Source organism: Protopterus annectens, chromosome 8.part1 (genome assembly GCF_019279795.1).
Source record: "Protopterus annectens isolate FY-2018-M chromosome 8.part1, PAN1.0, whole genome shotgun sequence".
NCBI lineage: Eukaryota > Metazoa > Chordata > Ceratodontiformes > Protopteridae > Protopterus > Protopterus annectens.
The window spans coordinates 127,071,399-127,098,970 of NC_056742.1; the positions used below are offsets into that span (position 1 = coordinate 127,071,399).

The window sequence follows — 27,572 nt, forward strand, 5'->3', positions numbered from 1 at the left end:
CCATAGCAGTACCCTTAAGCTGTAGATAACATTTATCCTTAAAATAAAAAAAGTTTTTAGTTGATATATGTTCTGTAAGGCAAATTAGAAATGTATTAAACCCTGGACTATATAGAGAAATGTGATTCAACCAATATGCCAGGGCCATTAGTACTGCCCAATGAGGAATATTGGTATACAAAGCTGACAGACCTACGCAGAGTGCACATAAACCACCCTGGTTCAAGTTGCATCTCTTGAATGATATACAAAAACCCTGTGGTATCTTGTATGTGAGATCAAACATATCTCAACAAAGGTTTCAAACATGGAGTCAGAAAGGCTGATAACAGTTCAGTAAGAGAACTTTTGCCAGATACTGTTGGTCTCCCAGGAGGTTGGTTCAAATTCTTACGAGTCTTAGGTAACATATAAAAGTATTGTTTCAGTGGATCCTTAACAGTTGGATGGAATATTACTTCTCTAGAAATGATTCCCGCCTTTAAGGCAAGCTCCAAGAAATGGTCAATATAAAAAACATCCTTTGGTAGAATTGTTGATCTGACAATTGTTTGAGCCTTGACCACAAACATGGCTCAAAATCAAACTACCTCAGTACCCCCCCCCTTATCATCTGCACTAATAACCAGTTGTTTGTTCTTATGAAGAGTTGACAAACCTTGTTTCTGGGAAACTAACAAATTATTAGAGGGAATTCGTAAATAAGATTCATATGAATCCGTAAATAAAATCCATATGTAAAATGCAAGTCCCTTAGTACCTGTTGTTGGAAAACTGCAGCACACTTACTAGAGGGTGGTGTGAATATAGACTGAAACAGAAAAGTGAGGGATCATATTATTTGTTAATTTGCTTGTTGTGAAAATATACCTTAATATTCAACAATCTACAAAACAAAATAACATCCTGAGCAAACACATTCTCTAGCACCAAATAACTTGGCACAAAACCAAGACCTTTATTAAGAAATATAACTTCATTGGAAGATAAAGAAGAAATATTAAGAACGTTCAAACTATTTATTGTGGTATCATTAGCAGCAACAATGTTTCCAAGTTGGTGCTCCGCTTATGGTGCTTGCGTCCAGATCTCCTGTGATGCATAAAGGGAGACCATCATTTTTCTTTTTAGCAGATGGAGAAACAGATGGCATTCTGGTATCTGTTTCTGTTAGAGGAAAATCCATCACCAGATGTCTCAGAAGTACCATCAGCTCTCTTAAGAATGGATGTTTTCCTTTTACGTTTACCAACTAATTGGGGGCATTCTTTGATTTCGGAAAATTTAACCATTTTATGGGCAGTGAACTGTTTCCCACATTTATAGTCTTACAGTCTCTAGAAAATTTTTTAAATTTACGAGTCTTTAAATCTTTTTCCATCCCTGTTTAATCAATTGGGGGCATTCTTTGATTTCGGAAAATTTAACCATTTTATGGGCAGTGAACTGTTTCCCACATTTATAGTCTTACAGTCTCTAGAAATTTTTTTAAATTTACGAGTCTTTAAATCTTTTTCCATCTCTGTTTAATCTTTGGTCAACTGTACAAACTGTTCCCGGTAAGGGGAATGTTATTTCATAGGGCTTAATCTGGTCACAAAGTTGACTAACCTGAGTCACTAAATCAACAGTTTTTCATTCATAAAAGGAATAAGTGAATGTAAGACTTTAACAAACAACATTGAAGCCATTTGTTGAGCTTTCAACAAATGGTTGAACCATTATTGGCCTTTCTGACTCGATGTTTGGAACCAGAGTTTTTGCATATCATTCAAGAGATGCAACTTGAACCAGGGTGGTATATGCGCAGTCAAGATGCATCTGTCAGCTTTGTATACCAATATACCTCATTCAAGGTCTAACAGCCCTGGAATGTTGGTTGAATTGCATTTCTCTATATAGCCCAGGGTTTAATACTTTTCTAATTTGCCTTGCAGAACATGTCTTAACTAAAAATGTTTTTATTTTAAGGATAAATGTTATCTACAGCTTAAGGGTACTGCTATGGGGCATTATTTGCCCCCATTTATGCAGACTTATTGGTGGGCTATGTTGAACAAATTATTTATGATCCAACTCATAACATCTATTTAGAATCCATGGACATCTGGCACCGATACTAGATGACTTCTGGTTAGTTTGGCATTTGGATATGGATTACGTATTAGAATTTGTAGACTATCTAAATGAAAACAAGTGGGGTTGACATTTTACACTTAATTTTGATTCTGTACATATTACTTTTTTGGATGTTGAAATTCATTTACAGGATGATGGTACCTTAGTTACGCAAGCCCATAAGAAACACCCGCAGGTTAATACTATTTTGCAGGCTAGTAGCTACCATCCCCAGAATATTATTAAGAACATTCCTCAAGCCCAATTTAAGCAGCTTCATAGGATTTGCTTCTCTGATGAAATTATTTCTTTACAAGAACAAGAGCTGGTCACCAGGTTCTTTAATAGAGGATATAGTTACCAGGATGTAATCCAGTCAAGGGATATGGTTAGGCGAATGGATTGAACTGAGCTATTACAATATAAATCTTAAAAAGTGGTTTCAGGATCTCCACTCAGATTAGTTACCAATACATAATTTTTGGTTGATTTAGTAAATAAACATTAGGGGAGCCTGTTACCTGACGATATTTTGAGGGACCTCATACTTGCCAAATGTTTTATTTCTTATAGGAGGGAGAGGGCATTGGGTAGCTGGTTCAACCATCATAAGAAATCTAGTGGAAGTAATATTGGGGCACAACAGACTACTTTAGATGGACTTTTTTAATGGGGTGTTAGCCTTGTAGTTATTGCAGTTTTTGCAAATATGTTTGTGATACTAAACAGTTTACCTCTTTTAATACCTTGCACATATTTGATATGGGTCTACGTTTCTTGATCGAAATTTCAAAATTTCGAACAAGAAATGTAGAAATCTACTCAAGTGAAAGTGCACAACATTGAAAATACAATTTCCAAAAGTCGATCGGGGAAAAAAAAACTAAACACTTCTTTGCAGAGGGGCAAGCCCCCCTGCACCCCCTATGTGGGGGACTGTGCTCCCTACTCCCCCTATTTAAATATACTAACTCTGAGATCGCACTACAATGGGGAAAAGGATATATTTCCTTAACCCCACTGTAATGTGTTTCCGTGACTATGCTTTTGTGAAAGTGTGCTTTCGATTAAGTGGGTTTGATCTTTTGTTTGTCGAAAAAGTGTGTTTTCGACAAACAGAAGTAGACTCATTTGACATATATGCTTATGACAATTGTGAGTCAGATTAGATCATCCCCCACTTTTTATGTGGGGCAAACTTCTCGTCCACTAAAATTATGCATTTCTGGAGATCTTAGTGATGTCAGATGTGCTAGTCATTCACATGCATAAACACACTATTAAGCATCCTATAACTAGGTTTAGCTTTGTTGTTATAGATGGGATTATGTCCAAGATAAATCAGGCTGGCATAACATATTGCACAAAATAGAGAAAAAAATGGATCATCCGGTTAGGAGCACTTTTTTCTCCAGGTCTTAATGAATATTTTTGACTAACCAATAATGTGTAGATTGTGGTTATTTAAGAAGTGGCTGGGAGTATGTGTGATTGTTGCACTGTTATTACTGAAAGTGATATGCTATAACTGTCCTCATCTTGGTTATTTGTCATGGTTTGAGACTTTGTGCTGATGTTTCAGTGGTGGACGTTTTTTTTTTTTTTTTTGTAAAGGATAAAAAAATACATCCGGTATTATAATTGTGTACTCAACATAACTCTACATCTGTGTTGTCTGTTCTCATCCTTCCACAGCTTTCCACCCACCAACCCGCTTCGCTTTTAACTGTTCCTAGTAGGTCTTGAATGGGGAGTGCTACAAAATCCTGAAAGCCCAAAATACTGAGACCAAAATCTTGAAATTTCAAAATACTGAAAACTCAAAATACTGAATCTCATATTACTGAAAATACACAGGATACCAACACTTACTATATTCCAGCACAAGTACATACAGAGACAAATAAAAGACAAACCATATTACTCTTTTCCAAGTATAAGCAGGGGGGGCAAGCCCCCCTGGACCCCCATATGGAGGCTGCACCCCCCACACCCCCTGCTACTTAAATATATCAGTTTTTGAGTTTTAAGTATTTTGAACTTTCAAGATTTTGGTTTCAGGATTTTGGGCTTTCAGGATTTTGTAGCACTTCCCTTGAAGGATGTTCCTTTTCAGTCTTGTTATGTGGGCTCCAGGGCTTCTTTTCTCTCTTTTAGTTCATGTTTCACCCTTTAGTAGTAGTGTTTTGCCTCAGAGGTTGTTTATGGGAGTATCTTTTTCTCGTATTTCAATTAGCTGTAGAGGGAAAGCTTCTGAGATAACTGAGGAGAAGGAGATTGTGGGTAAGGAGGGGGCTTGGGCTACAGAGCCATAATGGCTATCAAAGTGGCAGAGGATGGATCCGATGTTGGTTCTGAGACCCAGCAGTTGACGAAGGATGAAAATAGACAGCACAGATGCAGAGTTATGATTAGTACTTAACTATAATATTTTATCATATTTAGTGGCTAAACACATCTCTCTCCATTCTTCCTCACCCAGTGATCTTTCTAATGTGTTCCCATCCTTTCCTCAGTTTTATTTATAGCATAGTGGTCAGTTGCATCTAAAATAGCCCTGTATCTCCCCTACTAATAACTTTTTCCTTTGATGCATAATTTCATTTTTCACCCTTCTCTTCATCTTGTCAGTAACATTCCTTCCATTTAGGTCTATAAGTTTAGATTAGCAGCAAATATAGTAGTTTAAGTTGAGAGGTTTTAAAGTAGGATTACAGATCCAAGAGCACTAGTCCCCACTTTTTCTTAGGCAGTATCATTTTCTTCCACTGTACCCTTTTTTGTCTTCCTATAAAAATTCCTTCACTTTTTTGCCATATTGATTTGGTAAAAATATGTCAGTCCGACATCATACTAATGACACCAAGAACATCTTTACAGCCTTTATTTTATTTTCATCATCCATTATTAATTTGTTTACTTATTTTAATATTTTTGTTCCCCTTACTTCATTCTTTGGCACCCTATCCCTGTGCCCTCTGTGCATTGCTGGGGATACTTGACTTTTCTACACTCTGGACTTTCTCCATTAGTGCAAGGGCCATTGTAGAGACTAAGGATGTTCTGGAGAGTCTGGCCATCATACCATCTACTGGAGGATTTTTGTTTTTTTACTTATGTCCTACCCCATTCCCCCCTGCCTTGTGGTGCCTGCCTTCCATCCAGAGGGTGGGTGTTTAGTGGAGATGTGCTGATATATTGCTCACTCTCAACAGCAGCTCAGTAAATGTCTCCATCCTAATGCGTCTTAGGAATACACCCCCTTCTTCACACTTCCCCAGCCACCAAAAGAGATTGTGAAGCGAACATCCTTAAGACTGCCTTCCCCAAGATGGTAATGCCCATCTTTCCCCCGTGGCTCAGTCAGTTCCCTGTGCAACTAATTAAACTTAGGTTGACTTGGCAATAGGACTTTTATCTCTTTGTGCCCCTGCAGTGGCTTCCTCATCCATGAATAACATTTTCTATTTTCTTATTTTATTTATTTATTTTCAGCTTTTTCATTCCACGTTTCTTTGTTTGTACATTTCATTTTATCCAGACTCGTAAGGAACTCATTTTTCCTTGTTCCCACAGAAAATGGTAGCACAGTATCAAATTATATGTTTGTGTATAGTTTAAAACTAGTGCTTAGATTTTTATTTTAAATCGTGCAGGTTTGCTATATACATGCAATTTTCCAAATTTCCAAATCCTGTTCAGGGTTTGTTACATCATTAGCAGTGACTTCCCACCTGTACCCTGTTATTTCTAGCATATTTGTCTGTTGCCAAAGTCTCCAAGTAAAAAGTAAATAATGGTGAAAGTTGGCACCTCTGTCTTTTCCACCTTATTGTGTCTACTGGCGTAGATAGTCTACTACAAACTTTTGCTGTTGCTTTAAAGCCCTATTCAGATAAAAAGTAAAATTATCTATTCCTCTGGGAACTCAAAATTTTTCTTTATGAATCTCTAACCCTATCAAAGGCCTTCTCTGCATCTAGACCTATTGTCATTAATTTTCTTTTATTATCTATAGCCATGGGCAGCACCACCACGGCACAAAGGGGCATGTGCCCAGGTAAGTGTCCCATTCCTTGTACATATTTAAAGTCTGTAGTTTCATTAGTGGTTATTGGCATGATAGCTGCAAGTGCTTGAGCAGTATAGATCAGGTCTTACAAAGTAGTTTCAGTAGTAGTTGCAGATATGCTTGTATGCTCCCTTTCATGCTAGAGCTCTTGAGTTTGGCTGTAATATTGCAGGTCAGGTCTTGCAATGGGCACACAGGTGCTACATGCATCTTTCATTAGTGTAATAGCAGATCAAGCAGACAACTGAAAAGCAGGGTCTTGCTGAGGGTTGTATGTGTGTAGCAATGGATGTGTTTTAACATCCGTCAGACATCACTTCATATTGCAATGGATTATGGTTCTGAGGATTTACCATCAGTCAAGCCACCCTGAGTAATTCACTTCACACCATTTTTTAGGTAAATCAGTTAAGATTGTTGTTAGTCCTTAATGAGGTGATTAAAGTTTCATAGTGCTTGAAATATACAGTTTTGTCTCACTATAGAAATGGGTCAAAGGGGTAACCTGGGAGCATTGTCTGGTTTAATGACTTGCTCAAATTAACAAAGTAGGCAAGTTGAGGTAGAAAGAATCAAATCCTGTACCCTCAACTACAAGAAGGCAACTCATTAAGAGCTCAGCACCTTAGACTTTTGAACTATCTGCCCAGACCTTCATTTTCTGATAAACCACTGATGGCTACAGTTTGTCTTGGTCAGTAATACCAATCATTAGAGTTTCAGAGCTTTTGTTCTGAAGATCTCTGTCAATGCAAAACCTATTCTGTTACCTTCTTAAGTGAATTACTCTGCCTGTTATATTTTGTCTGAGTTTTACAAAACATCATTGACTTTGTGTTATATTTATGCTCTATCCCTCCTTAACTCATTTGGTTGTTAATATAGAGGACTAAAGCTCTGATTTTGTTAATGAACTGCTTCCTGTGTTCCAGGTTGCATGGTTTGATTCCCCCCTACCATTTGCCTTCTGTGTGACTCTGAACAAGTCACTCAAATCAAAATTGTTTCTAGGTAACCCCTGGAAAGTTAACAATTTGTCCTATTTGGTCAACAAATAAGTAAAATATTTTTTTCTGGTAAATCACAAAGTATTGCATTGACCAGTAATGACAGAAAATGCATGTGACTGCAAAATTTGTTCTGCTGACCTTTACATGAATTTGCGTACTCTGCCTGTTATCTTTCTTTGATTTTGCTGAGAATCTCTGATTTTTGCTTCATATTTATGCCCTGTCCCTCATTGATTGGTCAAACAGCACAGAGGACATTTCTGAGTTGCTAATAAGTTGCTTCCTCTGTCCAGTGCACAGGGTTTGCTTCCTTGTACCTTAATTTGCCTTCTGTGTGACTCTGACCAAGTCACCTAACCAGTCAGTACACCTGGGATGTGCATCATTTGCACTGCCTCAGTGGCGTATAAGTTCTGTGCCTGCACACAAAGCTACAATGCCAGCTTTCCAGAGCTTGGAATTTCCTCCTCTCACTTTCTGTGATAGGGGATTGGCTAAGCCCCTCCCATCAGGGAAAGCCTAACCCTTGTCGTAGAAAGTTATTCAGTCTTTTACTGCAACCTGTAGGACTGACATGGTTGCATCTCCTCAGCACCTTGCATTGGTGGAGTGCAGCTTCTAGATTCAGATACGCTCTCTTTGGGAACTTCCCTTCCTCTTTATTAGTATATACTTTTGATTTATTTAAAAAAATGTGTGTGTGTGTATGTATGTATGTGTATGTGTGTATATATATATATATATATATATATATATATATATATATATATAGAAGGCCCTAACATTTTTGTTGACATTGATGCAATTTAGTCAACACCTGTCTACAGAAGTAGCAGAGCAGATGATTATCTGGGTTGGGCAATTTGCCGTTTCCTCAAGAATTGTATGATCCCGAAGTTAGGGAGTGTGGGGGTTCATGCCCACTTGCAAAAAAAAGTTTTTTTTTTTTTTTAATTTTATTTTAAGGTTTTTGCATGTACTGAGATTGATGCTCAGTGCATGCTCAGTAGTGTGGCGATGTGTATAATGTCAATCATTTAGTGTCGACAGTATTCACGTTGAGATTGGTGCCAATTAGATAAAGATAAGTAAATCCATGTATATATTCCTTTGGGAATTCTAACTTCCTTTTACGTTGATTGTATGCTTAATACTGCTTTTAAGCATTTATGAGGCTTTTCTTAGGTGTTCTATGACTTATACTGGCAAACTCAAGTTTTGTGAGGTCAGTCAGCTTCATTTGGAAGTTCAGACAGGAAAATATTTACTTGTTTTCATTTTTTTTCATTTATATCATATTTACTACTGATTTTACTGCAAATTGCTTTATTTTTCTGGATATGTTTTCATTTCTGACTAGGGAATCTCTGAGTAAATGCTTATTTATGCTGTTTTAAAAGGTTTCTATTTGATTTAAGGGCATATATTTAATATTTTTGTCACTGTTTGGACAAGTGAATTTTATTTTGTACTATGACCGGTTGCTGTTTACTAAACTGTACAGGCTATAGAGCATGGCTTAGAACAATCAAAACTTTTTTGCGATATTTATGTAGTTTAGCCATATGTGCTGTGAAGGGAAATAGTTTATATTTTCTAATGTTAAGTTGTCAATCTCGCCTTCATTCTTGCTGGATGGGTTCGGAGCCGATCCTCGGCTCCGACTCGGCACTTGCTTAGCTTGAGAACTCCTTTTACCAGCTCGAGGCAACCCTATATCCCATGATGCAAGGCGAGACTACCTCAGATCTCGTTTGCCGCTTTGCGAAGAGGTCTCTTTTTTTTGCCAGCTCAGGTGAGTTTGAATTTTCAAACAGTTTAGTCAGGGTTTTTTTCTCTCCCTTTCTTCTTAATAGTCAGAATAGTGTGTAGTTTTTCTACAGCCCACCCTATTTCCCTTTAATTAAACTTTAAAGTTAATTTGTAAAGTTAATAATATTTCATTTAGGCTTAGGCCTCTCTTTCTTAATCCCTATCTGTGTGTGTGTTTTGGGATTAGTAGTGTGACTGTTCAGTGTGTGTGTGTGTTTTGTGCTTAGACTATGTCTAAGGAAGGAAAGGTCTCAGGCTTCAAGAAGTGTGACTCGTGCTGTCAGAAGATGTCTCTGACAGACGGTCACACTTCTTGTGTTTACTGCCTGGGGCCTTTACACCTGCAGGACTCCTGTGCTATATGTCATTCTTTTAGCCAGAGAGTCCTGCAGGAGAGGAGGAACAAGTTAATCCTCCGTGGCTTATTAAAGCCAGAAGGTTCACCCACTAAGACTGGGTCGAGTAAACCTTCTAAGCCACCTAAGGTTCAGGCTACAGTGGTTAAGCTTTCCCCGGTGGCTCCGACTCCTTCGGAGTCGAGATTGGCTCCGGCTGGAGCCGATCTTTCTTCCTCTGATGTGGTAGTGTCGGTTCCTACCGGCTCCGACACTCAATCTTCAGTTGCCTTGTCGGCTCCGGCTGGCGCCGACGTGTTATCCAGTATCGGAGCCGAAAAGCCTTCGGCTCCATCTGGAACCCAAAGGACGTCGGCTCCGATGGCTTCGTCCAAGAAGAGATCTCGGTCCCCTTCTTTGGAGTCGATCCACTCTGCTCCGAGGTCTCCTCTTTTGTCGGAACGGAGTCATCGGAGCCGATCTTCGAGATCTTCCAGGCTGTCTGGCCACGATTTAGAGAGGGTGGTAAGCAGGCTGTTGAAGTCACAGGCACTAGCCCAAATGCTCCATAGCCCGTCTCAACAGACTTCGGCTATTGCTCTTCCCCTTGAACTTCCTCCTCCGACTCTCCTCCAGAGTTCGGAGCCGGAGCTACTCGGGACAGCGACCGTGTCGGCGCCGGAACCGATACATCCCCTTTCAGCTCCGATCTCCTCCATGAGACCTTCCTTGGAGGGATCCGGTCGTCGAGTTTCCCTTGTTGGCTCCGAGGGGGCTAGTGGCATCGGACCCTTGTCCGACCCCGCTCTCCCTCTCGGGGCTTCGGCTTTGGTAAGCTCGGCACCGACATCGGCCTCGGAGCCTTCTCTCTCAGTGGAACCGGGAATTCCTGTCTCCTTGGAATGGGAGTATTCTGGTCTCCCTGGGAGGGGAGCCTTTGAGGTGATGAGGAGTGTCCTGGCACCTGAGCCAGGTCAATGGTCCATCCCTTTAGCTCCTCCCTCTTCGGTGCCTGTTGATGTCTCTTGCCAGCCTCTTGCTCTCAGGCCCAGGGATCCATCGCCCCAGGTTTCCCCATTGGGAATAACTTCCTCTTCCGAGGTTTCTCCTGATCCCAAGAGAACCCCATGGAAGAGGACGTGTAAGAGGAAACACACAGACTCCCCTGAGTCTACAACATCTGATACCGACTTAGATGAGTCGGATGGTTCCCCACGGTCCCCCTCTGAGGATGTCTCCTTTTCAGACATCCTTGAACTCCTCAAACAGAGGGGGAACTGGCCTTCCATTGACCCCTCCGAGGATGAGTTGTGGTATACCTGGAGGCTTTTGGATCCCGACCCTCCACCTCCTGGGTGTCTCCGCCTTTCGACCCACTTATGCAGGTAGTGGCTCGGAAGGCGTGGGCAGCCCCAGATTCTGTGGAACCTGTCCCCAGGAAGCCATCCAAATTTATTACGGCCCCTTCAGACAAGCAGTTTCTTTCTAAGGGTGTCTCTGTGGATGCTATGGTGGTGGCGGCGGCCACCAAGAAGGAACTTGCGGATCCTTCCGTGCCTGTCCATCCTCCTAACAAAGATTCTAGGACCATGGATAGGTATGGTAAGCGGATGTTTTCTTCAGCGACCTTTGCTATGCGTTCGCTGAACTACCTTTGTTATTTCACCAGACTTCAAAGAGATATTCTCAAGGAACTAGGTGAAGTGGTTCAGGATCCTTCAGCTGCTGGGGCTCAGGACAAGATTGCCTCACAGCTAGCAATCCTAAATTCTTTAACCAACTCCTCCATGCGGCTCATATCCTATGCAGCCGATGGAGCGAGCAGAGCCGCAGGCACAGGAGTGGCTCTTAGACGTCAAGCCTGGATGCGGCTTTGTAATTTTGCGGACCTTTAAGGCGTCCTTCACCAATACCCCCTTAGACGGTTCAGCTTTGTTCGGACCTCAGGTGAAGGAAACCTTGACCAGGTGTGAGCAAGACGGCAAAACTCTTTCTGCCGTGGAGTCCATTTTTCCACCCCTTCTAGACCCTATCCCAAGGGTCAGAAGGGAGGAAAGATGTGGTTCCGTAAAGCCCAAGGAGCAGCGCCGGACACACGTGGTCAGTTTACCCCCAGAGGCAGAGGGGGTAACAATAATAGACGCCGCCCTAGAGGCAGGGGGGGGTCCCCAGAATCAGGGCAACAGGGAGCCTCTTCCTGATAAGCCCTTTCAGCATCCCTGAGGTGTTGCCCGACTGTCCACCCTTGGAGGCAGTCGGGGGAAGGATATCGCTGTACCCAGTAGCCTGGCGTTCCCTTTCACAAGACATGTGGGTACAGTTGATCATATCCGAGGGTAACAAAATCCCTTTCGAAAGGTATCCCGTACCTCACCAATCCCTTCCAGACATCTCACCCGGTCAAAGGGATTTGGCAATACAGGAGGTTTCAAAGCTCCTAGAAAAAAGAGCCGTCCAGACTGTTCCAGCAGACCAAGTAGGGTCCGGCGTCTACTCGAGATTCTTTTTGGTCCCTAAAAGGACGGGAGATTGGAGACCTATTTTAGACCTGAGCAATCTAAACAGATTTGTCAAAAAGGCAAGATTCCGGATGGTCACGCTTCAGTCCATTCTGCCCTTTCTGGGCAAGGACAACTGGATGTGCTTGATAGACCTTCAGGACGCGTACTATCACATAAAGATACAAAGGCGCTCCAGGAGGTTTCTCCGCTTTCAGCTAGGGACCAGTCATTATCAATTCAGAGCCCTGCCCTTTGGCCTCACTTCAGCCCCCAGAGTGTTTACCAAATGCATGGCAGTGGTCACAGCTCATCTGAGACATCAAGGATTCCAGGTGTTTCCTTATTTAGACGACTGGCTCCTCTCCGCCACCACCAAGCATCAGCTTCTTCAGAGCAGAGACTACACTCTGCAGCTTTGCAAAAGGTTGGGAATATCGGTGAATTTCGAAAAATCTGCTGCCTTGCCAATCTATCACCTTTATAGGCGCAGAATTAAACACCGTCAGTATGTTAGCCAGACTAACAGATCAGAGAATTCTGGACATCCAAAAATACGTTCGGATCTTATTGCAGAGCAGCAAAGTCAAAGCCAGATTGGTTCTGAAGGTTCTAGGTCTTATGGCTGCGGCCATTGTACTTCTACCATTAGCTCGCTTCCACATGCGTCTTCTGCAGTGGATGTTATTCACTCAGTGGTCGTTCCAGAACCTTCCCATGAGGCACGAAATCTTGGTTACACAATCGTGCAGGACTCATCTAACCTGGTGGATATCCACCCCTCTTCTTCATCAGGGCCGACCATTTGTTCCCCCTCCTCCGGTTGCCACAGTCACTACGGATGCCTCTCTGATCGGGTGGGGGGGGCATTATCAGGGCAGGATGGTCCACGGGACTTGGCAACCCATCGAATACCATCTGCACATAAATGTCCTGGAGATGAGAGCGGTGCTTTTAATGTTGCAAGCCCTCAACGACTTTCTTCCCGCGGGGACTATTGCAGTTCAAACGGACAACATGTCTGTGGTCTGGTACATCAACAAGCAGGGCGGGACCAGGTCCTATCCTTTGTGTCGAGAAGCTCTAAGACTTTGGCAATGGGCAATCTCCTCTCATCGGTTTCTGATAGCAACGCACATCCCCGGCAGGTCCAACCTCTTAGCGGACAGACTGAGCAGAGCCATTCTCATGCCTCACGAGTGGTCTCTCAATCAATCGATAGTGGACGAGATTTTTCTGAAGTGGGGTACTCCTTGTTGCGACCTTTTTGCTACACCCCAAAACAACAAATGCCCAGACTTCTTCACCCTCTTTCCCCTACCAGGCTAACCCCTGAGAGACTCTCTAACCCAGGATTGGCCCCAGGGACTTCTGTACGCCTTTCCTCCTTTCCCCTTAATTCCACAGGTCATTCAGAAAGCTACCGTTTTGAGAGCCAAGTTGATTCTCATTGCCCCTTACTGGCCTCGACAAATTTGGTTTCCGACCCTACATCGTTACCTCCTGGTGCAGCCTTGGCATCTGGACCCAGTTCTGGATCTTTTGATCCACCAATCGGGTCAACAGCACCGGGCCATTCGTTTTCTCAACCTCACTGCTTGGTTGCTCCACTTCCTTCCCTAGCCAGGCTTCCTATGATCTCTGATCCTGTCAGAGATATCTTAATAGCTTCTTTGAAGTCGTCCACCAGAACGGTTTATGCTAGCAAGTGGCGACGTTTTTCCCTTTGGGCAAACTCCAGGCACATTGATCCTTTTACTGCACCTGTGCATTCTGTTTTAGATTTTCTGGCTGAAGTTTTTCAGTCAGGATCTTCTTCATCAACAGTCGAAGTTCAACTGGCGGCTATTTCCAAATATCATGTTGGCTTGCAAGATCATAACATTATGTCACATAGACTATGCAAAGCTTTTCTGAGAGGAATTTTTCTCCTAAAGCCTCCAATAAGACATTCTCCTCCACAATGGGATCTGAATTTGATGTTAGCATCCCTGATTTTACCCCCCTTCGAACCGTCTGCTTCATGCTCCTTGAAGTTACTGACCTGGAAAACAATATTCTTACTGGCTGTCACTTCAGCAAGGAGGGTATCCGAGATTCAAGCTCTCTGCATCCGTTCCCCTTACTTGGTTTTTCACAAGGACAGGGTATCCTTGAGAACAAATCCAGCCTTTCTTCCCAAAGTTGTTTCTCAAACTAATATTAATCAATCCATCGATCTACCAGTTTTTTTCCCAAATTATTCTGACAGAGCTGAACAAAAGCTGCATTTTTTGGATGTCCATCGTCAGCTCAGCTATTATTTGCATAGAACTAAACAATTCAGGAAATCAGATCAATTATTTGTCTCCTATGCAGAAAACAGGAAAGGTCTCCCGGTATCAAAAGTGACCTTGTCCAGATGGTTATCTTCCACCATTTCATACGTGTATTCGCTCAGGGGCAAGCAACTATCCTCGAAACCGAAGGCACACTCAACCAGGAGCCTATCCACTTCTACAGCTTTTCAGGATAGGCTACCCATTGATACCATTTGTGCAGCAGCTACTTGGGCCACTTCTCATACCTTTGTCTCTCATTACAAATTAGATTTGGCCTCCAGGGACAGAGCCAGTTTTGGTTCCACAGTACTCAAGAGTCTGTTCCATTGAGCCACCTGGGATACAGGTGCTAGGGACGCGGTCCCATCCAGCAAGAATGAAGGCGAGATTGACAACTTAACATTTAGAAGTTATGTACCTACCATAACGTTCCATGTTAGTTGTCTTCTCTCGCCTTCTTTCTTGCATCCCTCCCTCCTTCCCCCTGGCCTGGACAGATCTTGAAGAGTTTCTCTTTATCAGATTCACTCTCCTTAGTTCTTAGAGAGTCTATCTTTAGAACTTTTTGCCTAGTTCTTCTAGGCTAGTTTTGCTCTTCCTTTGGGATTAGTGTTATTGGCAGGGTTTGTTTAGCTACCAAACGAGATCTGAGGTAGTCTCGCCTTGCATCATGGGATATAGGGTTGCCTCGAGCTGGTAAAAGGAGTTCTCAAGCTAAGCAAGTGCCGAGTCGGAGCCGAGGATCGGCTCCGAACCCATCCAGCAAGAAAGAAGGCGAGAGAAGACAACTAACATGGAACGTTATGGTAGGTACATAACTTCTAATTATTGCTGCCCTTATTCAGTCATTTATAGTGTCAGTGTATTTATTATTCTGGCTGATGTGTTTTTTCCTGACTTGATGGATCCTGATGTGGCTGAACCTCTCCCCCAATCAAATCCAGTTTGCACATAAAAAGAAAAAAACTCAACAAAACATGCCTACAATTTGTGTATCTTTTGTTGCCTTAAGCTGACCCACAGACCACTTAACTTTTTTCCCATCACCCTGTGGTGTGAGCCTATAGCCGTGTATGGCTCAAGGATCAGACAGATCCTCAGTTACTGTTCCAGTACCTGGTTCAAATACGGGAGAACCAAACCCTTTAGGTTCAGGAGAGGTCCGGGGCAAGAGATCCTTGCCAGTCATAATACTCTTTCCCCAAATATTTTGTCCTCTAGTGTAGTTCATAGTTTGGGGAGACTTTACTGCTTGACAGGTAATCATTTTATTACATGTGCAGGGCTGTTGTGGTTTCCTTGGCTAAGAATGTTTTACAGTCATCTAATCTCAGAGACTATGTTCCTCTTCAGAATGACTGTGGGACTACCTTCAGACTAGCACCGCATATTTTGATAAAGGCTATGATGCAGACAGTAGTGAGACTGGAGGTTTTTCCAGTCTGATTCTTCAGAAGGTGAACAGGTTCAAAAACCCAAGCAAGTGTTCACCTTTTCACATATATTACATACATACATACAAATATTTCAAGCACTGGCATTAATGCCCTTCTAGCTTGCCAATATACCAAAACACTTGTTCCCATATAATTGGTGTCCAGACTGTTGCATCAATGTAATTTGGAAGTCTGTTCCATGGATCAGCTAATCTGTCAGAGAACCAATTAGTGCAGTTCTCATTCCTATAGAATCTTCTACATAGGTTGTCTGATGATTCTGTAGTACTTTTTGATAACCCCAAACATTCCCTGAGGTAGTTGTCTCTAAATGTCCTGTATACTTGAATAATATCTCCTTTTAAGTATCTGTAAGAAACACTGTACAAGTTCAGATATTTTAGTCTTTCATAATAACTTAAATTTTCATATCCATGGATGCCTTTGGTATATTTCCACTGTACTCTTTCCAGTTTACTCATGCTTGTTTTCTTATAGGGTTTCCATATTGTTATTCCATACTCAAGTTTGGGTCTAATGTAACTAACAAACAATGACTTCATCATTTTTGGTTTCCTATACTTTATATTTTATACAGCCTATAGTTTTATAACTATCATTAACCAATTGGTTGCTATGATTAGAAAAATATAAAAACACGAAAAATGGAAATAGCGCACCAGGGTAGCCGCACTTTATTGAATATCCAGTAAAAGCCACAGGTAATCCAACAGATATTAGATGATTAGATAGATGATTAGAAAAACTCATAGCTGAATCTACCCATATACCCAGGTCCTTAAATGAGTCTACAGTTTCAATCAGTGTGTGCTGCATTAAATATTCACCTTTCAATTTATGTCTCCCAAATCTCATATGCTTAGTTTTTGATGTATTTATCAGCGTATTATTCTCCTGTGCCCAAATGGTCAGTTTAGTCAAGTTATTTTGCAGACATGCATTATCTGTAGCACGTGAAATTAGTTTATCCAGTTTCAGATCATCTGCATATAGACTGTAGAACACCTCAAATGAAAAAGTTAGGTCTGAAAGATACAATCTAAACAAGTAAGGGGCTAGGACAGAGACCTGTGGGACACCCTGACTGTTACCAAGGATTTCACCTGTCCAGTTGCTGTGTGATACTTGCCATGTCCTATTTGTAAGCCATGCAGCTATCCATCTTATCAAGAGTACATCAGTACCTACTTGTACTAATTTTTTGATCAGTGTTTTGTATATGACCCTGTCAAATGCTGAAGTTAAATCTATATAAATTACATTACAGTACAATTTTTCTTTCATAGCTGCTATTATATTGTCATAGAACATCATGCTACAGGTGATAATAGATCTTTTTCACTATATGCATGCTGATATATGGTTTCAAGTCCCAATCTATCTGGTTCTGGCAATAACTTATCCAGTATTACCTTCTCCATTATTTTTCACAACATGAAAGTAGACTTAAGGGTCTATATGACTCTGGGTTGGTCCTACTCCCCTTCACCTTGAAGACAGGTTTAATAAGCGTATGTCTCCAATCTTGAGGAATCTCCCCATATTTATATGAAGTAGTGAATAACAGATATAATGGTACCGTAAGTTCTTGCTGAAGTGTTCTCAGGTCATTGTTACTAATTCTTTCTCCTCCCTGTGGTTGCTTGGATCCACTTTGTGCAGTTCTTTTTCAATATAATCTAATTTGATCCCAATGTCTGGGGTTACGTGGATGTCTGTAGAACAACCTATCACGACTTTTGTGGAGCCAAACTGTTTTGCATAAGATTTTGTAACTATATAATCTGTTGTGTCTGAGAATAAATTTTAGAATCTGTACACAGTTTATCAATTTGTGTGTCTTTACTCCTTTCACATCTTATGTATCTGTAAAAAGGTTTCCTATTATGCTCAATATCTTTATATAAATTTTCTTCAATTTTTTTCTTGATCTTGTCTCGCACTTTGCTTAATCTGTTTGTCCAGCTTGTTTATTTCACTTTTCAAAGTTGTGGTTCGACCTGTCTTCCATTTCTTATACTTTTTGATTCTCACCTTAATCGGATATCCTGTTCCTATGGAAATATATTCCCCTGATGTATGCCTAGCTCCTGATGTTAAACATTTTTTTTGATTTTTTGCACTCAAGTAATTTCTCTTTCAAAACTTTCCACATTCCATCTGCTGCTTTTCCACTGAACACTGCACTCCAGTTCGTTTTACATAGTGACTGTTTTGCTTCCATGTAATCTGAAATTAACCTTCTGTGCACTGGTTTAGATTTCAGTTTGGCAGAATTATCTAGCAACAAATTAACCTTTATTAACCCCATGATCACTGCACAGCAGTGGTGGTAAAACTTGACTTGAAGTAACAGTAATTTCTTTTGGAACACAAACAATGTGTAGTATGTTCCGTCCCCTGGTAGTTTTTTTTTTTTTTTTTTTTAACAATCTGAAGCAATTCTTCCTGAATCTACGTTGTGAATAAATTCCTTACTAACATAGTTGAATCAATATTATTCCAGTCACCCCAACAGTTGTTATATGTTCCAGGATTGCCTTTATTGTCACAGTTGCACAGTCTGTAGTATTGGTGTTATCATTGAACATGTAATAATCACAGGTCTCATAATTATCTTTAATCACCATCATAACACCTCCACATGATTTTTTTGCTAGAATGTCTGTTAACAGTAAAAACATTTATACCCTGACAAAACTGATTTCCAGTCATTCTTCTTTAACCATGTTTCGCAAACAATAACAGCATCAATGTTGTGGTAAAGTAGCACAAAACTTTTTTTATTAATGCTCCTAGCATTAACAACCATTAAAGATGCATCAAATGTTGCTATGAACTGTTAGATTTTCAACCTGGCAAAAATCCTGCCTAGTGTTTGTCAAATATTGCAAAATATCTGCTGCAAAAATTCTCTTCCCCGATCTTGATAAATGCACGCCATTCTGTCTGAAAACGAGTGCCCAAAACTAGGCTTGGATGATCTACACATTTCCATTTTTTTTTAAAAACTGGACATTTTTTCAATGTAGGTATTTTCCCCAAAAAGCTTTTCATTCACAGTGACCTGACTATCCTTTCTATAGGTGATTTGTGAAAAATATGTCCTAACACCAGTAGAAGCTCTACTATCTAAGAGGGCTGTCAGTTCCCTACTGACAGTCAGAGAATCCTTGCAAATGACATCATTTGTACCAACATGAATAAAAACGGGTCCGTACTTCCTTACATTAAGTCATTCCAAGGCTTGTCTCATATCTTCTATTTTTGCTCCTGGCAAGCATAACACTGTTAGATGTTTATCTTCTCTGCAAATGTAAGTATCAGTTCCTCTAATAATTCAGTCTTCAATTACAAGAATGTCTTTGCTGGCCAACTCTGAAGAATCTTCACCTTCTAATACAATAATATTTGTTCTATCAGTTGTTACGAAGGATAGATCTTAATCACCATTAGTCGTCTTAATTCCACTGTTTTTCATTGTGTATTAAATTCTCATCCAGCTGGTATTGTAAATCCACAGCTTGAGCCATGTAGTCAACATCGGTCTTTCTCTTACAGTTGGAAAAATGATGCCATTTTCTGTAGACTAAGGGCATTCTGATAGAAAAATACCATCATTCCTTGTAACGTGTGTGTTTCATAACAAAACATTGTACTTTTTACTACGGATTCTCCTCCTTTGACAGTCATTAATCAGTTTCTTTATCTTCCTTATTTGTTGTGAACTTTTTCCTTTCTTTCTTTTTTTGTGTCTTTGTAAACCAACTGGATCCTCAGATTGCTGAATACTTGCATCTAGAATTCCAAAGTTGTCAGGGGCATCACATTGTTCTATAGGGGTTGACTGATCTTTGCAGACAATAGATGCATCCTCATTTCATAAATGTGTTCTAATTGTTCTATGCCTAACATTATTTATTTCATCAGTCCATTCACTAATATAAGAAACAACAGTTCTCCAAGCCATTCCAATTGCACAAGTGCAGTCATCATCAAGTCTAGAGTTACTTCTGACAATGGTAAGCAAATCATCCAACTTTTGACACGATAAACACAGATCACCAGTGTTATCAGCTGTTACCTTTAAATATACATAGCATTTATTACACTGTACAAAATATTTGTGCATTAGGAAATCGTTAATTGCATACTCATTTAAGGAATCCATATTCAGCTTCAAATTATTAAAATATTGTAAAAGAAAGGAATAATGAAAAACATAAATCAACTTCTGTAAGAAATAAATCACACCAGCAATATACAACTAAATAATAAATTAAGTATAGTAAATTTGTTCTGACCATACAAGTTCTGCAAGCCGGACAAAATTTGGAATTCCTTTACATTGCTCACTATCGAGCGCAGTCACACTTTTTTTTTTACAATAAAGATCAGTAAATCACAAACCAAAGTAGGATTGTTTCTGTGGTCCCTTGGGGGAGCTAGAGCTTGCCCATCTAAAACTATCCCTTTCTAACAACCAACAATGAAATTAAAGGTAAAGCAGCAAAATATGAATCAAAGTAAATCTTGTTAACAAGCTAGGTTTAGATATGTATTTTGACTGGAAGCAATCTGGAGCTATGCTGGAGATTGACAGAGTTTATGATCTTATTGAGGATGGGATTCCAAATGTTTTGACTGTTGCTTCTGTTACTGGCCTTAGAAGATGTGTATAAAACTGCAAGTAAAACCCTCTTTGGATAGTGAACAAATTCCTAAAAAGGCTTTGAGGAAGCACGAGGTGTACTCCTTGCATCACTCTTTGCTTCATTGTCTGGTGACCCAGCTGTGGATTCTGTAGCCTCCAAATCTAACAAGAGAACCTTGGCTTCTTCTGACCCTGCACCGCTGGATAAAATTCTCAAGTGGTTACAATCTCAGGGGAAAATAGTTCTCAGTCTAGTAATTTAGTATTTGGATTTTTAAATTTCAAGACTTCATGCTGAAATTTATTTTGCAATGTGCTTACAGTTTAGATGACTTTGCTGTATCTTTGTTTCTAACGTATCACTTTTATTCAACAGGCACTCTCACTGATATGACTCAGGTTTTGACATGCTTTGATGAGTGCCTTGGAAGATGCAGACACCATTTCTAGAAAGGCAGACTCTTATTTTATATTGCGAAGATATGCTTAGTTACATAACTAGAATTTTTCTGAGGACTTAGAAATGAAATTTTGAATGCTGCTTTAAGTTCTGAATTTGGGTTTGGTCCTGCTGTCACCCAGATTCTCAAACAATCAAATGATAGAGTTAAATTGATGCATGGGTTATCTAGAATATTTCATATTCTCAGGTTCGCCCCCTAGTAAGGCATTCAACTTCTAAGATCAGAATGAACAAAAATCCCAGCTTAACAAGAGTCAAGATACCAAGTGGAAATGTCAGGAGGATAATGATTCCAAACCAAATAAAAGGGAGTCCTTTCCCAAAAAATTCTTTCTCTTGTTAAAGAATGACCATCAAAAACACCCTCTTAGCTAACAGTGCTGGAGGCATTCATCATTAACCCAGGTCTCAACCGATCTGGTATGGAAATCTGTATTGTTGTCTGCATGCCCTTCCTGATGTAACCCTCCCCATTTATCCATGCTTGGGACCAGCAAGAAGAAATGCACTGGCTTGTGCATCCCCAGTGGTTGGGTTAAAGATAATACAAGAATAATAAATAAAAAATAGAACAGAGATCAATTAGTGCAAGTAGACAATAACGTGCATTTTAGCATGGATAACCTCAATTTCATTTTAATTAGAATCTGTGTTAGCTGTCTGGCACAAATGTTCCTATTAAAAGGGTTAAATTTCATTATTTCAAGAAGTACATAGTTATGTGTGTATGTTTTAAGGTAATTTGTTATGGGGATGTTCTGTGGGTGCGTGTTTTTTGTTAGAGGGTTTTTATTGAAACAAAAATCCTTGTAAAATGTGAGATAGGTTACAATATTGATAAGATAAAACTGTATAAAGGATTAAACTGCCAAACCTTAATGGGTGCATGTATCACAGAATCTGGAAATGGGTATTAAAAAAAAAGCTCTCATATATAATAGGTGGGAATTATTACTTCTTACCATAATGGCAACACTTTCTTGAAATGTAAACGGTCTTACAGGTATAGATAAAAAGGAAATAATACTTCATTATATTAAAAAATGCAAGTGCAAATATAATTTCTACAGGAGACACATTTGGAAAGAACTGAGCATGTGGTTTTGATAAAGAAAAGATTTCAGGATGAGTATTCTGCAAAATATCAGAGACAAAGGAAAGTAGGAATACTTGTATTAATTGCACAAGGAACTCAAGTAGTGATAGAATAGGACAAAAGATAATGGCAGATTTGTAGTAGTAAGGGCTACTGGAAAGGGATGAGGATAATAGTGGCATGCATTTATATTCCACCTAAAACTGCTATTTTAGAGCTTAAAAAGTTGGAGAAATAATCATATTTCAACAGGGAGTATTAGAGCTACACAGTTAAGGCTGTTATACATAGCACAAGCAGAAAGCTAAGTGGAAAGGGATGATGATAATGAAACAGGGAGGGTATTCAAGAAATAAGGAAAGAATGGGATTTTGGATGCAGATCCTTAAGGAGTGTAACAGTCATACAACATAAGAGCGGTTATATAAATTTGTGGCTCACCAAGAATAAGCGTCCCATTGAGGCCGTTGCAATTATAAATGTAACAGTCAAAGCTATATGATGCATCCACAGGACAACCACGGCATATACACGATGTCTCGCACAAAATGTAGCAGCAAAGTAAAACAGCAAATGAATATGTAAATGAATTGCTGTAAAAAATACCAAATAGCGAATGTCCCACACAGAATGTAGCAGCAAAAAAAAGCAGCAAATAGATCTATAAATAAACTGATATAAAAAGCGCCAAATAGCGAATTTCCGAACTTTTATTTAAAACAAAGTGAGCGCTTTCACCAAACAGGCTTCATCAGACTTACAACATTCACAAAGATCAACTTTTAAATACTCATAATTAAGATACATGACATCATTTCCTACTGAATTTAAAGAAAAAACAAACAGTTTACCTAGTATGATATAAAACATAAAATACTTAATTTCAAAGGTAAAACAGAAGGAATATAATAATAAATTAAAATGTCCACTAATGAAATTTCTGTTAATGAAATGTATTTTAACATTTATTAAAAAGTCCCTTCTGTGAATAATGGTTCAAATATCCATCCATGGAAATTGTTAGAAATACAAAAATGCATAAAATATGTATGTGTATACTTATTTAAAAATAAAATACATTTATAAAAAATAGTAAAAAAAAATATATATATATATATATATATATATATATATATATATATATATATATATATATGCATATATTTAATATACATATATATATATATATACAGAAACCAAGAACTGGGGTAAAGCAGAATTTATTATTATTATTATTATTATTATTATTATTATTATTATTATTGTTATTACTATAGGCCTTCAATCTCCTATTACCTAAAATGGGTTTGAGTGCAACTTTATCATTTAAGCCGGGAGTTCTATCTGCTCTTAACTTAATAATCCATTTAATTTCACAGCGTTCTGTGTAATTCTTAATGTCACCTCCACGAGCATTGGGATGTATGACTTGTAAGACTGAGAACATAAATTGATGTGTATGGTCAGTATCCATTACATGTTTTGCAAGTGCATAATGATTATTTTCTAGCATAATATTATAATTATGTTCACAAATTCTTTCTTTTAATCTTCTATTATACTGGACAATTAGCTGATACTCTGATATTCATCCAATAATAGGGATTTTTAAGAAGCATTGGGACATACTATTATTAGATGACAACATTAAAAACATAGTAGGTGAAGAACCTAGATTTATATTTAAGAACAAAAGAAATCTTAAACAGACACTTTGTTGCTCCAATCGAATGTCTGGACTTACTAATATAGATGAACAGTTAGGAACAAAACCTTGTTTCAAGTGTAATCAATGTACTTTTATAGATGACGCTAGAGTATTTGTGCATCCAACTACATATGCAGTATATACTCTTAATACCACAGCTAATTGTCAAACACGAAATGTGATCTATTTAGCCAGGTGCATAAAATGCAGTGCATTTTATATAGGTAAAACAAATAGAAGATTATGCTTGAGTAAAGAAGTTGAGACATAGTTTGGTTTGTTCCTTGTAAAATATGTGGCTTTCTGGCAAAGTGTTGTGGATTGCACTCAGTAAATTATGACCGGCTAAAGCGTTTCAGACTTTGTATCCTTCAGAAAATACTTGCTAAAGCAAAGCTTGTTGTTCTAGCAGTTGTCTTAAGTTTATTTATTTATTTATTTATTTATTTTATTTTTATTTTATTTTATTTTATTTATTTTACATTTGCTGACCGGGCTAGTCTAACTGGATATATGTCCATTTTCAGTAGAGGCCCGGGGAGAAAAGCTCCACATAAAAACAAAGCAGAGTATTGCAACTACAGATACAGTTCACTTGTCAGACAAAACAGCTGTTTACATGGTAACATAGAAATCATGATAGATAACAAACAAAAAACATTTTTTTACATTTCTAAAATCCAGGTTGTGTGTGTGTGTGTGTGTGTGTGTGTGTGTGTGTGTGTGTGTGTGTGTGTGTGTGTGTGTGTGTGTGTGTGTGTGCATATATATATATATATATATATATATATATAAAAGAAATATTTAAAATCTGTTGATTTTTGTGGCTTTTCTCAGATTCACGTGTGAAGAAGATGAGAGGGCAGATGGGGGAAGTTACAGTGGGTTGCACTTTTTTGTTCTGACAGCATCTAGCTGAGAAACATTTCTAGGCCTTTACTTATGAATTCATTGATCAGTTGATCTCAGACAAATATCTTGACTTTACAGTCATACAACTGGCATTAATTGATGGTTATGTTTGTGTGGGGGGGGGTGCGAGTGCATGTGTGCAGAGGGTGTAGAGGTATGAACTAAAGTAACTAAATAATAACAGACATAAGTTATGCTTAAGAAAATGCTTGCTAATCCAAAACCTGTTTTACTAGCAAGGGGAGAAAGAGCCAAACCATGTGATATTTTCAGTCCATTACCATGTCTTGGGTCACTTTTGACCATGATCCAGCTCTGTGAGCATAGTACATCTGGGAAATGTATTCTTGCAGTGCTCCAAAGCTTTAATGATAACAGCAGCTACAGTGGTACAGCGGACTTCATTTCATTTGATGCAATGTGCATTGCCAAGTTAGTCAACTGATAAATGTCACCACCTATCGCAGCTCTTTACAAGGGTTCTGAAGAATCCAAGTAGCATCTGATGTAGTAAAAAGGATGACTGAACTTGATGGGACCAATGCTTACTATTTGTTAGCAGTGCCACAGATCAGTCTGAAAATTCTTCAGGTACTTAATTTAGAAGCCAAGATACTTCGTTGCTTGAATAGCACAGGTTAAGAAATTCTCAACTCTGCCTCATGCTTTACTTTTGTTTATTTTTGCCATGTATTGACTTTCGCAGCTCATCGTAACTTTAGTATAAAAGTGTGATCATAACCAGCTGAATAAGTATACTGTACACTTATTTGTTTCAATTGCCACACTTTTGTTTTTCGATCTGAATGCCGTTTATGCAAGGAAATAGCAGGCTGCTTCTTAGCTCCCTCAGCACTATATGTAAAGAAATTGTCGGCTGCTCTGCTTTACTTTTCTTCTTCTCTCAAACTTTAGCTCTAGTATGAAAATGTGTAAATAGTGAAACAGAATAAACATATAGTATGTTTTTCAACTACATTGTAGTTGTACTTATTTCTCAGTATCATTGCAATTTGGGCAAGTAAGAATGTTGATGAACTTGTGTAGTTTATGTGGTGGCATGCTAAAGAGTTTCTCAGCATACCCTGTCTGGAAGATGAGGAAAAGAGTGAGGTTTGTGTGCATGCATGCTTGTGCATGTGTTTGGGGGGGGGGGTATATATGCATTTTTGTCTTTGGGGATGGAACAGAGCAATTCTTATATTTATTTCAGGTAACACAATTCAAACCGTTAACCAATAACTAGGCTAGCCTACCCCCTTTAATTTCTCAAAATCTTTTGATTTCTAATACCGTGATGGGAATGGACCCCATTATTAAGTCAATGTATGATTAAAGCTTGTGAAATTAGTATTGTTTCAGTCTTTGATGTTATCCAAAAGTGCCCTTTGCAGTACCCACAATGTGCCCAGAATTGACTCCTGCTGCAGTTCATATGGAGTTATATGTATCGGTAACATAGCCAAATTAAAGTGTAAATTATTTTTTTATGAGACCCATTGCTCCTACTGCTATTAGAACTGTCTGGGTATCCTTCTTCCACATTGCCCTTGTATCTGCCTGCAAACCCTGGTATTTTATGGCTTTGTGTCTCCCTGTACGTAACACACTGTAATTGCTGGGTGTAGCAATTTCAGTCTTCAATGCTACTTTTGTCTTCTTTTCATGGACTGCTATATCTGGTTTTCTTACATCTGTTTTTTGAACTTTTGGTTATGGGTGATCCCATATGATATAAAATTCATAATTTTCTATAATACTTTGTGGGTCATGTTTCCAATGCTTCTTAGCTACTTCATTATTATAATGTTTGCTTCCCCAATGCAACAGCCTTGCACATTATTATCCCTTTCAGTATATAAGCCTTCTGCCATTAGTGTATGTCACAGCAACAGGATGTGCGACTTCTTCCAGTTCTGTTTTACAAAACCTGCATTTGTCTGTTTCTCTGATGTGTTCAATGGACTTTGTAAACCAACTTGTATGTAGTCCACTGACCTGGGCCACCAATATTAACCTTTTGTCTTTTGGTTTAAATTCACCTCTCCTTAACCATTCCTGTGTTACTTCCTGATTGAAATGAGATTGTGCCCAGAATTTTTTGTACTTGTAACTGTAATTAAGCATTTTCCACATTTCTTGCCTTCTCATCTGATCCTTTGCCTTATAGTCTTTTCTTTTTGTTTTTTTTTTTTTTTGGCACATTCATTTGCTGCTTGATTTTTATCTACTTCTTTGATTTCCATTCCCACTTAACGTTGATATGCTTCTGCTAAACTAAGCGGGGAGGTCATCTTAGACTTGTTCTCATCATGTTTTTAAACTTTCACTAAGTTTGGTTCTTGTGAGGAGGAAGATATGTATGCAGTCCTACAATTGCAGATCTATACATGTAATCAATTTCAAGGAGGCCCATACCTCCTTCAGAATGAGGAATATATAATCTTGGTATACATTGATTCTTATAAATCATTGTTTTCTTGTCCAACTGATCCATTACCTTTTGGGGCCAGTCACCCCACAACTGTAAGTTGGAGCAGGAAGGGGAAATCGGTTTATAGTTTGGACTTTGCTCTTAGATGTCAGTGCTATTTTCAGCATTAATTTTAGTCTTCTAAAATATTCCATACTAAGTTTTATTCACATTTGTTCATGTTTTTTGTTGATCCCTTCATCAGTTCCCAAATATTTACACATTCCCTCCTGCTCAAGTTCTTTTATGTCACATTCCTGTCCCACACTGATATTTTCTTGGTCCTGCAGCTTTCCTGCTTTAAAGGTTGCTTTTGCACATTTATCAAAACCAAATGACATTCTTTTATATTATCTGAGAAAGTTTTGACCAATTGCAGTTGTGCTTTCAGTTCCTCATCTGATGAACTATACAGTTTTAAATAATCCACAAAAAGAAGATAAATCTTTACACGTTGTTGCTTTCTGGGAGCCAAATTATAGTCATGACCTAATATGCTAAGTAGACAACTTAATGGGTTAAGGTCAAGACAATAGAGCAGCTGTGACAAAAAGTCACCCTGGAATATCCCCCTTTGAATTTTTATCTCTGGGATAATAATTTGTCCTTTATTGTGGCTTAGTTGCAAAGTGGTTTGCCACGG

At 39.0% G+C, this 27,572-nt stretch overlaps 1 protein-coding gene across 1 annotated transcript in view; it reads left to right on the top strand.

Annotated features, from left to right (window-relative positions):
• The window catches only part of LOC122810237 (dual specificity protein phosphatase 22-A-like), a 1,755,472-nt gene that overhangs the window by 673,567 nt on the left and 1,054,333 nt on the right, over positions 1-27,572 (top strand). The window lies entirely within an intron of this gene.